The sequence below is a fragment of the Thamnophis elegans genome, chromosome 5, assembly GCF_009769535.1.
Source record: "Thamnophis elegans isolate rThaEle1 chromosome 5, rThaEle1.pri, whole genome shotgun sequence".
Taxonomy (NCBI): Eukaryota; Metazoa; Chordata; class Lepidosauria; order Squamata; family Colubridae; genus Thamnophis; species Thamnophis elegans.
This window is the reverse complement of record NC_045545.1, coordinates 87903069-87916046: the sequence shown is the minus strand read 5'-3', so window position 1 is coordinate 87916046 and position 12978 is coordinate 87903069.

Here is a 12978-nt window from a genome sequence, read left to right as displayed (position 1 = left end):
AGTTTCGTTTTGGGGGAGGAAGGTGGCTGGTAGAGCCGAGGATTTATCATGCTAAAAAACACTGAGCGGCAGTTGGAAACTGCTGCGCGGCATTTTCTTGACACGTGCGCGGCCGTGCAACCGCGCACCTTAGAGGGAACAGTGCTACCGCCCACTTTTGTATCTCTGTTAGTAGTAAAATTTTCTAACCGCCCACTGGTTCCACAGTAATGGTGATTTTATGAAAACCTAATGAGAATGTTTTTAAATAATGCTATGATTTTTTTTAAAAAAAGTCAATTAAATTTAGAAAAAAGGAAAGTGCTTCAGTATCAGACAACATCCATACCGCCCACCATGAAAGCTGGAACGCCCACTAGTGAGCGGTAGGGACCAGGTTGACTACCACTGGTATAGACAAAGAGATATCGAAACAAGGGGGAGAAATGCATATAAAATGGATGTATACCGACCGATGTGGAAATGTTGTACAGAAGGAAATTGTAAAAAAAGAAATCTTTTTAAAAAACCTTTTTAATAAAAATATTTTAAATGAAAAAGCATCTTCGGGGCAACCAGGACCTAGATCAAGGGTCTCCAACCTTGGCAACTTTAAGCCTGGCGGACTTCAACTCCCAGAATTCCCCAGCCACCTGAAGTTGAAGTCCGCCAGATTTAAAGTTGCCAAGGTTGGAGACCCCTGACTGAGAACCTCCATAGACATTTTGGAGAGTTGTGGGATTCTCTGGAGTAGAACTCAGCATTTTACAGCCCCTGGGCCACATTTGGCCCTTTGGCTGTATGTGTCTAGCCCACGTGGATGGCTTTTATTTTAAAGGTGACTGCTATTTTGTTTTTCAAATTGCATATGTGTTGACCCCCACCTTGTCCATTCAGAAATGAAAGCCAAACAGAACGTTCAAAGGAATGTTTTTTTATCAGTCCCGGCTCTTGCTGACTGCGAGCCCAAAAGTAAACACAGATAATTGCTCTGGCAAAAGTCCTATAACTCATAAACTACTGCAAAACAGGATTATATAAATCAAGTCACTTATCCAAGTGGGCTTTTCTCGATGGTTGCATGCAAATGGGGAACGTTGACTTCTGCAACCAGGGCGTGGCACCATCAGTCTCTTTTATCAGCAGGAGGAGATCCTAACGAGCAACAGCTGCTCGTTATCATCTCCTGTAAGTCCTCAATTGTTCCTTACGTCGGTCAGCCCTTCTCCTGCGTGCATCCCAAAACAACTGACCGGAGGTTTCTGTGTCAGCCTCTCTTGTCTCCTCCCCACTGATCCAAGTCTCAGTCGTTACCTGGGGACCAACTAGTCTCTCTGCACCCTGCTCGGAGTCAGAATCCTGTCCAAGGTCCTCCACCTCCTCCAGGGCTGACTCATAGGGCCCCTTGCTGTCAAAGTCTGATAGCAGCTCCAAAGGCTCTTGTCGAGCCACAACACATATGTCTGTATATGCTTGCCTATGGACCTTCCCAGACCTATTGGTTTCACTCTCCACAACAGTTCCAATTTCTCATGTGGCCCTCTGGGAAAATGAATTGCCCACCCCTTCAGTGGAAGATAGTTTAAGGAAAGCTGTTAGCTAAACAAATGATGTTATTTGAGCAGAAGCCTATTTGGCATTGTATTTTGACTATATACTGTATATCTTTAAAAACATGTGTTGCTAAAAAAAAGGCACAACAAAATACAAACAAAAAATCAGCAGCAAATGATATATTTTATGATCTACATCTCTGGCTTCCCACGGCTTCCTTTTTCCCAAACTGCAGATACTGAAGCAGGCAGGTAATGGCAAATGATGTATTATCAGTGAATTAGATATTATGTGTGTACATCTGAGGGGTTGCCACAAGGAAGAAGGAGTCAAACTATTCTCCAAAGCACCCGAGGGCAGGACAAGAAGCAATGGGTGGAAATTAATCAGGGAGAAAAGCAACTTAGAACTAAGGAGAAATTTATTGCAACTAAAACAATGAATCAGTGGAAGAATTTGCCGCCAGAAGTGGTGAATGCTCCCACACTGGAAGTTTTTAAGAAGAGATTGGACAACCATTTGTCTTCAGTGGTGTAGAGTATCCTGCCTAAGCAAGGGGATGGGCTAGAAGACCTCCAAGGTCCTCTCCAACTCTCTTATTCTATTCTATGTGTGTGTACATAATACAAACATAAATACATACATACATACAGCGCATACACAGGTTTATTGTTGGGTTCTTCTGCTAAGGTTTCTCTTACTGAAGCTCTTTCCCATGTCAAGCTGTTAAGAACAGTTAATAGCCAAGATTATAGTTATTTAGTTCAGTTCCTTATTTGAGATTCAGAGATAATCCACACAACTACTTTACCTGTACACAAACATTTCAGGATAATTCCCAATTTATTTTTTCTTTGCAATTTCATTAATGGAACCCTTAAATATACTTGCCCCTTCCTTCCTTCCTTCCTTCCCTCCTGCCCTCCCTCCCTCCCTTTCCTCCCTCCCTCCCTTGAAATGTGTAAAGATTTCAGACAACATCTAAACCAAGTAAAAGGAAGAATGGCAAGACATTGTTGTGTCCTTTTGTTTTTACCAATCCTCTAGTGCCGTGATAGCAAATCTATGGCATGTGTACCCCAGGTGGCATGTGGAACCCTCTCTGCGGGCACATGAGCTGCTGTCCAGCTCAGCTCCGCCATGCATGTGCATGCACCTCCCAACAGCCAGTTGATTTTTAGGTCTCTGCCATGCATGGGCAGGTGGGGGTTCCGTGCACATACAGAGGGGATGCAACATGCCCCCCCACTCCCCGTGCGGCCTCTTTTTGGACCCTGGAGGCTTCAGGGAGGCCTGCTAGGCCCAAAAAGGGCCACAGAGGAGGATCACATGCAGTGGTGGGTTTCAAAAATTGTTCGAACCTACTCTGTGGGTGTGGCCTTCTTTGTGGGAGTGGCTTGCCATCCATGTGACTGGATCGGAGTGGCTTGGCACCCATGTGACTGGATATGAAGATGCCGACAACACTTGTCAGAACCACCTTAAATTACCTCACACACAGCACTGGCATGCATAAGAATATGATGTAAACTTGTTTTTTAAAAGGCATCTTTGGTTTGCGTTAAAACAACTTCAACACACGCAATGTTCTGATTGCACCACAAACGCAGTAGTCATCCTTACCTATCACAGAGGCACTGAGTTTTATAAGTATGAGCATGATAGTGTAGAATAATCATATCCAAGGACCAGTGGTGGGTTTCAAAAAATGTTGGAACCTCTTCTCTAGGTGTGGCCTGCTTTCCGGGTCCACTGGTGGAACCTCTTCTAACCGGTTCAGTAGATTTGACGAACCGGATCTACCGAATAGGTGCGAACTGGTAGGAACCTAGCTCTGACCTCATGTATATGCAAGAGGGAGAACGGGATGTATAGCGTGTGCATGCACAGCGGAGCGGGGCCCATGGAGGGGTGTCACATGTGTATTGCATTATGGGTGTGGGCATGCATACGCACACAAGGACAAGGTTAGCCTTCACTGCTCTAGTGGATGCACCAGATAGAACGGTATAAAATGGGTGGGGGCTCTATAAACACTTTCGAAGGTGCAGATTTTTTGGACGTGACTTTGTGGCTAAGGATTTTCTATTTTCCCAAATGGCCTATTCTGATGCACATTATTTTCAGGGTTGGGGTCAGGGTTAGGTAATTGTGAGAGAGGATATCCATTTATAGCAGCTCTCATCTCCTCTAAACTGCTCCTTTGAAAGAGACATTGTGGGAAATAAAATAAAAAAAACAAATGACACCGTGATGAGCCTTTATAAAGAGTTCTAGCAATCCTCATTTCACCCCCCCAAAAATCAATCATTTAATATTGGCAATAGTCTTCCAGAAGGAAACATAAAAGGCTACTAGGAAGAAAAAAAAAACTATCAGTGCAGCCAATAGGAAAAAAACAGTACAGGTAGAACTATATTCAGTGTAAAAGAAGTTAAGTATTTTGTCAAAGATTAGAAACAAAGGTAACTTTTCTCAGGGTTGGGCAGGAGGTTTTTCAAAGCTAATTTCCTTTAACAATCTATGCTTTCCATTCACTCCAAAGGTAACATCTTTACAGGTAGTCCTTGACTTATCATCACACTTCAGCCCAAAATTTCTGTTGCTACAGTAAGTAAGACATTTGCTAAGTGAGTTTGGTTGCATTTGATGACCGTTGTTAAATGAATCGCTGCCAGTTGTTAAGGTTGTGACAAGGTTATTAAGTGAATCTGCCTTCCCCATTGACTTTGCTTGTCACGTGAACCAAGGACGCTACAATCACAATAATGACCCAGTTGTCAAGTATCCGAATTTGGATCATGTGACCTTGGAGTTTCTGCAATGGTCATGAATGGGAAATGGACATTGGCCATTTTTCCATTGCTGTTGTAACTTGGAATACCACAAAATGATGGATGGATGGATGGATAAATAGATAGATGAGAGATAAATACTGTAGAAGATAGATAGATAGATAGATAGATAGATAGATAGATAGATAGATAGATAGATAGATAGATAGATAGATAGTTGATAGATAGATAGATAGATAGATAGATATTTGATAATAGATGGATAGATAGAAAGATAGATAGATAGATAGATAGTTGATAGATAGATGGATGGATGGATGGATAGATAGATAGATAGTTGATGATAGATAGATAGATAGATAGATAGATAGATAGATAGATAGATAGATAGATAGATAGATAGATAGATATAGATAGATGATAGAGATAGAGAGAGCGAGAGAGATAGAGATAGAGATAGATAGATAGATAGATAGATAGATAGATAGATAGATAGATAGATAGATAGATAGATAGATAGATAGATATAGATACAGAGATACAGAGATACAGAGATACAGAGATACAGAGATACAGAGATACAGAGATAGATACAGAGATAGATACAGAGATAGATACAGAGATACAGTTGATGATAGATAGATAGATAGATAGATAGATAGATAGAGACAGACAGACAGACAGACAGACAGACAGACAGACAGGAAGATAGATGATAGATAGATGATAGATAGATAGATAGATAGATAGATAGATAGATAGATAGATAGATAGACAGACAGACAGACAGACAGACAGACAGACAGACAGATAGATGATAGACAGACAGACAGACAGACAGACACACACACACACAAACCACATGTGGAAAAGGATGGAGATATGGATACTTAAACCCAAAGAATTAAAAAAAAAGCTATTCTCAGACACTTTATAACCATTGATTTTAAAAGGTCAGCAAATTTAGAATTCTATTCTCACCAGAAACACTCCTGTCATCATATCCATCCCAAGAAGAAAAGTTTGTATTTCTCAATAACCCTGTTACTGCTGTTAAAGAGAAGGCTGAAATGAATCAGAAAATGGTAGCATCTGGCAGAATCTGCCCAGCTCTGGAGAATAAGCAGATTCAGGACTAGTGTTAATATTTGGAAGGAAGTCTACCATAAAATCCAAAGGTTGCAGGCCAGAATGGAAAGTTGAAAACAAAGAACCAAACAATAATTAATGGCAAAGCAATTTCCATATTGCTGCCAGAACAATTATATTGACTTACCCTTCATCATGATGGGTATAGCTCAAATTCAAGAAGACTTTGCTTTATTATTGTGAAATATATTCCTGGTCTACAGGTATGACCTCACTTTCCTAGTGGCAACCTAGGAAAACCTAACCATTCCTGGCATTCATTCAAATCAGTATTCTGGGGAAAATTCATTTTAATTCTACTGCTCGTATGCTTTCTTGAGGACAGTTGAAGATCTCAAGAAGGTGGAAAAAGGGAATGTCATTCAGTTTAAGGAAACTGCACAAATGAATAGACGGGAAGATAAAAAGATGTTGAGACTCTAGGAAAAGTGCAGAGAAGAGCAACTGGGATGATGAGGGGACTGGAGGCTAAAACATACGATGAATGGTTGCAGAAACTGGGCATGGCTAGTCTACTGAAGAGAAGGACCAGGGGAGATATGATAGCAGTGTTCCAATATTTGAGTGGCTGCCGCAGATAGGAGAGGGTCAAACTGTTTTCCAAGTCACTTGAAGGCCAGACAAGGAATGATGGATGGAAATTGACCAAGGAGAGATTCAACCTAGAAATAAGGAGAAATTTTCTGACAGTGAGAACAATCAACCAGTGGAAGTTTCCTTCGGAAGTTGTGGGAGCTTCATCCCTGGAGGCTTTCAAAAAGAGACTGGGCTGCCATCTGTCAGGAATGGTGTAGGGTCTCCTGCTTGACCGGGGGTTTGGACTAGATGACCTTCAAGGTCCCTTCCAACTCTGTTAATCTAATCTAATTGAAAAAAAGATAGACAGACAACCTGCATAATTGCTACATAACATTCAAATCAAAATGCCAATGATGGAATAGCTTCACAATGTTTTCACACTACCTGCATTCCAAGGATCACAACATGCCAATTATTGGAACACCCTTCGTAGCAAATAGGACTTACTAAATAGGACAATTTTCTTTAAGTTGATCTGCATCAAAATCTTTTTGGAATAAAGATTCAGCCAATGGCTCACAGAAATCTTGAGGCCAGAGGAGGATCTCTTTAAGTGTCAACAAGACCACACTTGAAATATTGAATCCAGTTTTGGTCACTACAATATAAAAAGATGTTGAGACAATAGAAAGAGTGCAGAGAAGAGAAACCAAGAATATTAGGGGACTAAAGGAGATAAAACAAATGAAAAATGGTTGCTGAAATTGGTTATGTCTAGTTTAATGAAAACAAAACAAAGGGGTGACATGCTAGTAGTGCTCCAACGCAGGTAGCCCTTGTCTCACAACCCCAATTGAGCCCAAAATTTATGTTGCTAAGTGAGCCATTTGTTAAGTGAATTTTGCCACATTTTACAACCTTTCATACCATAATTGTTAAATGAATCACTGAAGTTGTTTAACTTAGTAGCATCATTGTTAAGCAAGTCCCCCATTGCGTTTGGTTGTCAGAAGGTTGTAAAAAGGTGATCATATGATTCTGGAACATGGCAACCGTCATAAATATGAGTCAGTTGTCAAGCATCTGAAATCTGATCACATGACCATGGAGATGCTGCAACGGTCATAAAAAGTGTGGAAAACGGTCATAAGGCACTTTTTTCAGTGTCGTCGTAACTTTGAACTCTAAATGAACTGTTGTAAGTCAAGGACAGCCTGTATCTAAAGGGCTGCCACAAAGATGAAGGGGTCAACATATTCTCCAAAGCATCTGAAGGCAGGACAAAAAGCAACGGATGGAGACTAATCAAGGAGAGAAGCAACTTGGAACGAAGAAAAAAAAAATCCTGACAGTGAGAACAATTAATAATATAATCAGCAGAACAGCTTGCCTTCAGAGGTTGTGGGTGCTCCATCACTGGAAGTTTACAAGAAGAGATTGGACGACCATTTGTCTCAAGTGGTGTAGGGTTTCCTATCTGAGTAGGGGTTAGACTAGAAGGCCTCCCTTCCAACTCTGTTATTCTGTTGTTCTATGATTCTGCCCTGCCCTGTCCACCTCATGTGAGCTATTTCTACTAGATGTTCACCCTACATTACCATAAAGTTTCACCAAAAGTCTAAAGGACAAACTCCTGCCTACATGTTTAAGTAGGACTAACCAAGAGCTGCATTTCTCACCAGCAAGTTCTCATCAGATGCCTTCACATTTCAAAGCCCTTTGGTAATTTCTTGTTATATGTGATTTGAAGTACTCTGGATGAGACTAACTGCATGCCAACTATGAGCCGGATTGTTCTGTTATGGAAATTAATGTAAAACGTGCAGAGACTACGGCTCCACCGAGGGTTACCGTATTTTCACGACCAAAAGCCGCACCGGATTAAAAGCCGCAGTATCAATTAACGTTAATTTTTTAAACTTTTTCCACATATAAAGCGCACCGGGTTATAAGCCGCGCTCAGAGACCCGGCTCCCCTTGGTTCCTCATCGAATCACGTGCGCAGGTTGCAACTTGGAACTCCGTCTGCCCGAGTTGGGGCATTTTCTGGCTTGGGACGCTCCGGCGGCTTCTTCGGGAGGCAGCCCGCCGGCTTCGGCGAAGGCTGGGACGGAGAGCGCGGCGACCGTGGAGCATGTGTAAAGTACTTTCGCCCCCACGCCGGCCCCCCTCACCGCGCGCCGGCCTTCGGGGATGAAGGGGCAGGACTTCCCGGGCGGAAGGCATGCCTGGCTCTGCGGCTCCAGCCCCAGCACCTTTCGGCCGAGCCTCTCCCGCCAGGTGGCCACCTTCCTCCGCTGAGCGGCCCCGCGCAGCCTCGCCACCCCGGGAGATCGCCAGCGCGGGGGCCTGGGGCGCCGCGGCCAGGGAAGCCAAACCGGGCGGCGGCGGGCAGGGCGCCCGGGTTGTGGTCCCCGAGGCGGGCGGGTGGGCGCACGTGGCAGGCGTCGGCTAGCGGGACGTTTCTGGCGCGGGAGGCTTCGGGCTCCGCTGCTCTCCCGGCTCTTGCCCGGCCGGCGTGGTGTGCTGGGAAGACCCGCGCCGCACCGGCCACCCGCGCGCCCTTGACCGGCAGCGCAGAGCCGGCTGGGGCGCGGAGCGGAGTTAGGCAGGGCGACTGCCGGGGCGGATGGGGTGGTCGGCGCCGGCAAATCCTGAAGGGCTGCGCCGGTCTGCCGTCCCTTCTTGCGGCGGCGGGGGTGACGGAACAGCTCAGTCTATAGGGGCTGGGAACTGGGTGGCTCTCTGCTCGCCCCCCGGTCTCCGACTGAGAAAGTAGCGAGGTTGAAGGGAGAGACCCGAGGGACGTGTGCATGCTTGCGAGCTTCAAGTTTGAGCGTCGGGAGGGAGAGATTTTCTATCTTTTTTCACACATAAAGCGCACCGGGTTATAAGCCGCACTGCTGGTTTTTGATAAAATTTTAGGATTTTCAGTGCGGCTTATGGTCGTGAAAATACGGTAATTTAGAAGAAGAGGAAAATGATTGCTGTTGCAAAGCTCCAAGGATTTCTGCTTATAATGCAAATACAGCCACATAGCTCAGGAAGACCAACAATTAGCTAGTGACCTAAGAAAACCATGAATGCTTACTGAATGAAGTGCCTTGCTCATTAGAGCTTCATCCAGATTGTTTTGGTTGATCGTCTGGTCATTAAGCATAGAATAAAACAAGAAATAGACAATCTATCAAGACAAGATCTTCTTCACCTCTACAACCAGGAATTAATGGCAGGTTCTTTCCTGTTGTTTCTGCTGCTGAATCCAACCTTGATCTGCTTCCTTCAAATCAACAGCTTCCTGTGGTCGCAAGGCACCAATTTAGCTTCTATTGCTGTAGTGGTTAAGGCATCCGGCAGGAGACCATGAGTTTTAATTTCCACTTTAGACATGAAGCCACTTTGGGTCAGTCACTTTCTCTCAGCACTAGGAAGGAACCGATTACCGAATAACAGAGTTGGAGGAGACCTTGCAGGTCAGATCAGAACAGATTAACAGAGCTGGAGGGACTTTGTAGGTCATCTGGTCCAACCCTCTGCCCTACCTCTGACAAATGGCAGTCCAATCTCTTCTTGAAAGCCTCCAGTGATGAAGCTCCCACAACCTCTGAATGCAAGCTGTTCCATTGGTTGATTGTTCTCACTGTTAGAACATTTCTTCTTATTTCTAGGTTGAATTTCTCCTTGGTCAGTTTCCATCCATTATTCCTTATCTGGCCTTCAGGTGCCTTGGAAAACAGTTTGATTCCCTCCTCTCTGTGGCAGCCCATCCAATATTGGAGCATTGCTTTCATGTCTCCCCTGGACCTTCTCTTCTCTAGACTAGACATGCCCAGTTCCTGTAACCGTTCTTCATGTGTTTTAGTCTCCAGTCCCGTAATCATCCTGGTTGCACTTTTTCTAGAGTCTCAACATCTTTTTATAGTATGGTGACCAAAACTGGATGCAGTATTCTAGATGTGATCTTACTAAGGCTTTATAGAGTGCTATTGGTACTTCACTTGGTCTTGATTGTATCCCTCTGTTAATGCAGTTTAGGACTGCAGACTGGTGTTTCAGTCCAACCCACAGCTCAGACACGAAATCTCCATAACTATCTATAGCCCAGCTGATAACACAATCTTGGGTAGAGAAATAGATAGGTGAAGCCCACATAATATATTGCATGTTTAAAGAAAACAGAGTGGCTGTATTCATATGATACTTTAAGCTCAAATAAAATCTTGTAGGCAAGATGGGATGGCCGAGTTCTTACAACATGCTAAGATAATGATTTCCATGATGTTCTGCACCACCATCTTATCTTATTTTAGTCTAGTCTAACATGTGTGTATGTGAATCTAATTAATCATTCAGTCAGTGTAATGATTAATTATGGCAAAGGAAAAACTGAATTGCAAGCTAAGCAGTGTGTGTATGTGTGTGTGTGTTTGTGCATGTGTGAGAAGAAGGAAGGAATTAAGGGAGGGAGGAAGGAAGGAAGGGAGGGAGGGAGGGAGGGAAGAAAGAAAGAAAGAAAGAAAGAAGGGAAGGAAGGAGGGGAGAGACTGGAGCAGTGGTGGGTTGTAGGCGGTACGCCCTGGTATGGGCATACCGGTGCCTGCCCGGAGCACTGGCTACCGTTCCGGTACAGTGCTCCGGAGGGCCCACCCACCCACCTGAGCTCCTTACCTGTATTTGAGCTCTTCGGTGCTTCCCTGCATAGCATGGAGCACACAGTGCCTGCACGATGCTCCACCGAGCAGCTGGAGAATTGCGGAGGCTCGCGAAGGCATTGCAAAAGTTAATGACACATGCATGCACTGCGCACATTCATGTGGTGGACACCAGGCCCCGTTGCAACCGGTACGGTTGCAATGGGATCTGGAACCCACCACTGGACTGGAGAGACTGGAAGAGAGACTGGAGAAAGAGAGACTGGGGAAAGAGAGAGAGAGAGACTGGAAGAAAGACGAGAGAGAGAGAGAGACTGGAGAGAGAGACTGGAGAAAGAGAGAGAGAGAGAGAGACTGGAAGAGAAACTAGAGAGATAGATAGACTGGAGAGAGAGACTGGAGAAAGAAATAGAGACTGGAAGAGAGACTGGAGAAAGAGACAGACTGGAAGAGAGACTGGAGAGAAAGAGAGACTGGAGAGAGAGACTGGGGAAAGAGAGAGAGAGACTGGAAAAGAGACTGGATAGATAGAATGGAAGAGAGACTGGAGAGAAAGAGAGATGGAGAGAGAGACTGGAGAAAGAGAGACTGGAGAGAAAGAGAGACTGGAGAGAGATTCTGGGGAAAGGGAGAGACTGGAGAGAGAGAGGGGGGGAGAGGGAGGGAGGGAGAGAGAGAGAGAGAGAGAGAGAAACTAAAGAGAGAGATTGGAGAGAGAAAGAGAAAGAAATCTTGCAGATCAAGTGAAGACTTCAAACCGAGTCTCCTTAGTCCAAGTTCAGCATCTCAAAAGTTCCATTCCATTGCTTCTCATCTTTGCATTTTCTGTCAGGCATGATAACCCTTCTGAATGATTTCCATAGAAACATGAGGACCAGACACTATTAATTGGTTTTTTTTTAAATAAATAAATAAATAAAACGGTTTCCATGTTGCCCCATTCTGCCTCAGACTGAGGAACCTGTCCTTGTGTGCGAAGGCTCCCCAATCCTGGATGGAGACAGAGTTACTTCTGGGTTTCAGATGTATTTTTCCACGCTGTTCTATCATTTGTTTCATGGGCAAATGAGTAGAAATGGAAGCTGTGTGTTTTCCCTTGAATTTCAAATGAGGCGAAAATGGCCTCTAGCAAGAGGACAGATCATTTTTATGCTTGATGTATCCTTACAATATCGAGAACTCTGGAATTGTGAGCGCAAGTCCCAATCAGTAGCTGCTGGCGCTCTTCCCCAATAGAGAATAGAGCAATTGTAACAGCATCTAACATTTGTCAAGTATCACAGAAGCCAGTTGATGTTTTAAGTGAATAATTACTCTCCTTGTGAACATTTCTGCTGTAATTGCAACAAATGAGCACCAGGCAGAGCAAAGCAAAAGAGAGGCTTCACATGGGGGGGGGGGGGAGAAGAATATCTAAATTAGATGATGAAGCTCTTTGAAAAACGAGAAGCCAATTTTACTTTAGGTATTGGTTCATTGTTATGTTCTCTACAGAAACAGAGAGAGGGAGGGAGAGGGAGGGAGGGAGAGGGAGGGAGAGGGAGGGAGAGGGAGGGAGAGGGAGGGAGGGAGGGAGGGAGGGAGGAGAGAGAGAGAGAGAGAGAGAGAGAGAGAGAGAGAGAGAGAGAGAGAGAGAGAGAGAGAGAGAGAGAGAGAGAGAGAGAGAGAGTATAAAGAGCTGTCTTCCGAAAATGGCAATCCCATTTTGATTTCTCTTGTTTTGTAGAGCTGAAATTAAAATGTTCCTCATTTCATTAGGATAGTTCATCCCATCACTCCACCATGGGAAAAGAAAGTGCAATGTATACAACAGTTCATTTAGTGGCCGATCAAAGTTACAACCAGAGGCGATATTAGCAATAGCAATAGCAGTTAGACCTATATACCGCTTCATAAGGCTTTCAGCCCTCTCTAAGCAGTTTACAGAGTCAGCATATTGCCCCCAACAACAATCCGGGTCCTCATTTTACCTACCTCAGAAGGATGGAAGGCTGAGTCAACCCTGAGCCGGTGAGATTTGAACAGCTGAACTGCAGAACTGCAGTCAGTTGAAGTAGCCTTCAGTGCTGAGGCCACTGTGCCACCTCAGCTCTATTCAGCCGGTTCGGACCGGTTTCCCCGAACCAGTAGTGGAAATCACGAGTGGGTCCCCTGCCCATCCACCCTGACTCTATTCTGTCCTATTCAGGCACATTCTTGAGGAAAGGTACATGCATGGAAGCTCCCTGCATGAGCAAAGGGCATGTATGGAAGACCAAGCGCATGCACGGAAGTGGCACGTGCACCCGCACAGCGAATTAGTGGTAACAAAATGTAAAACCCACACCTGT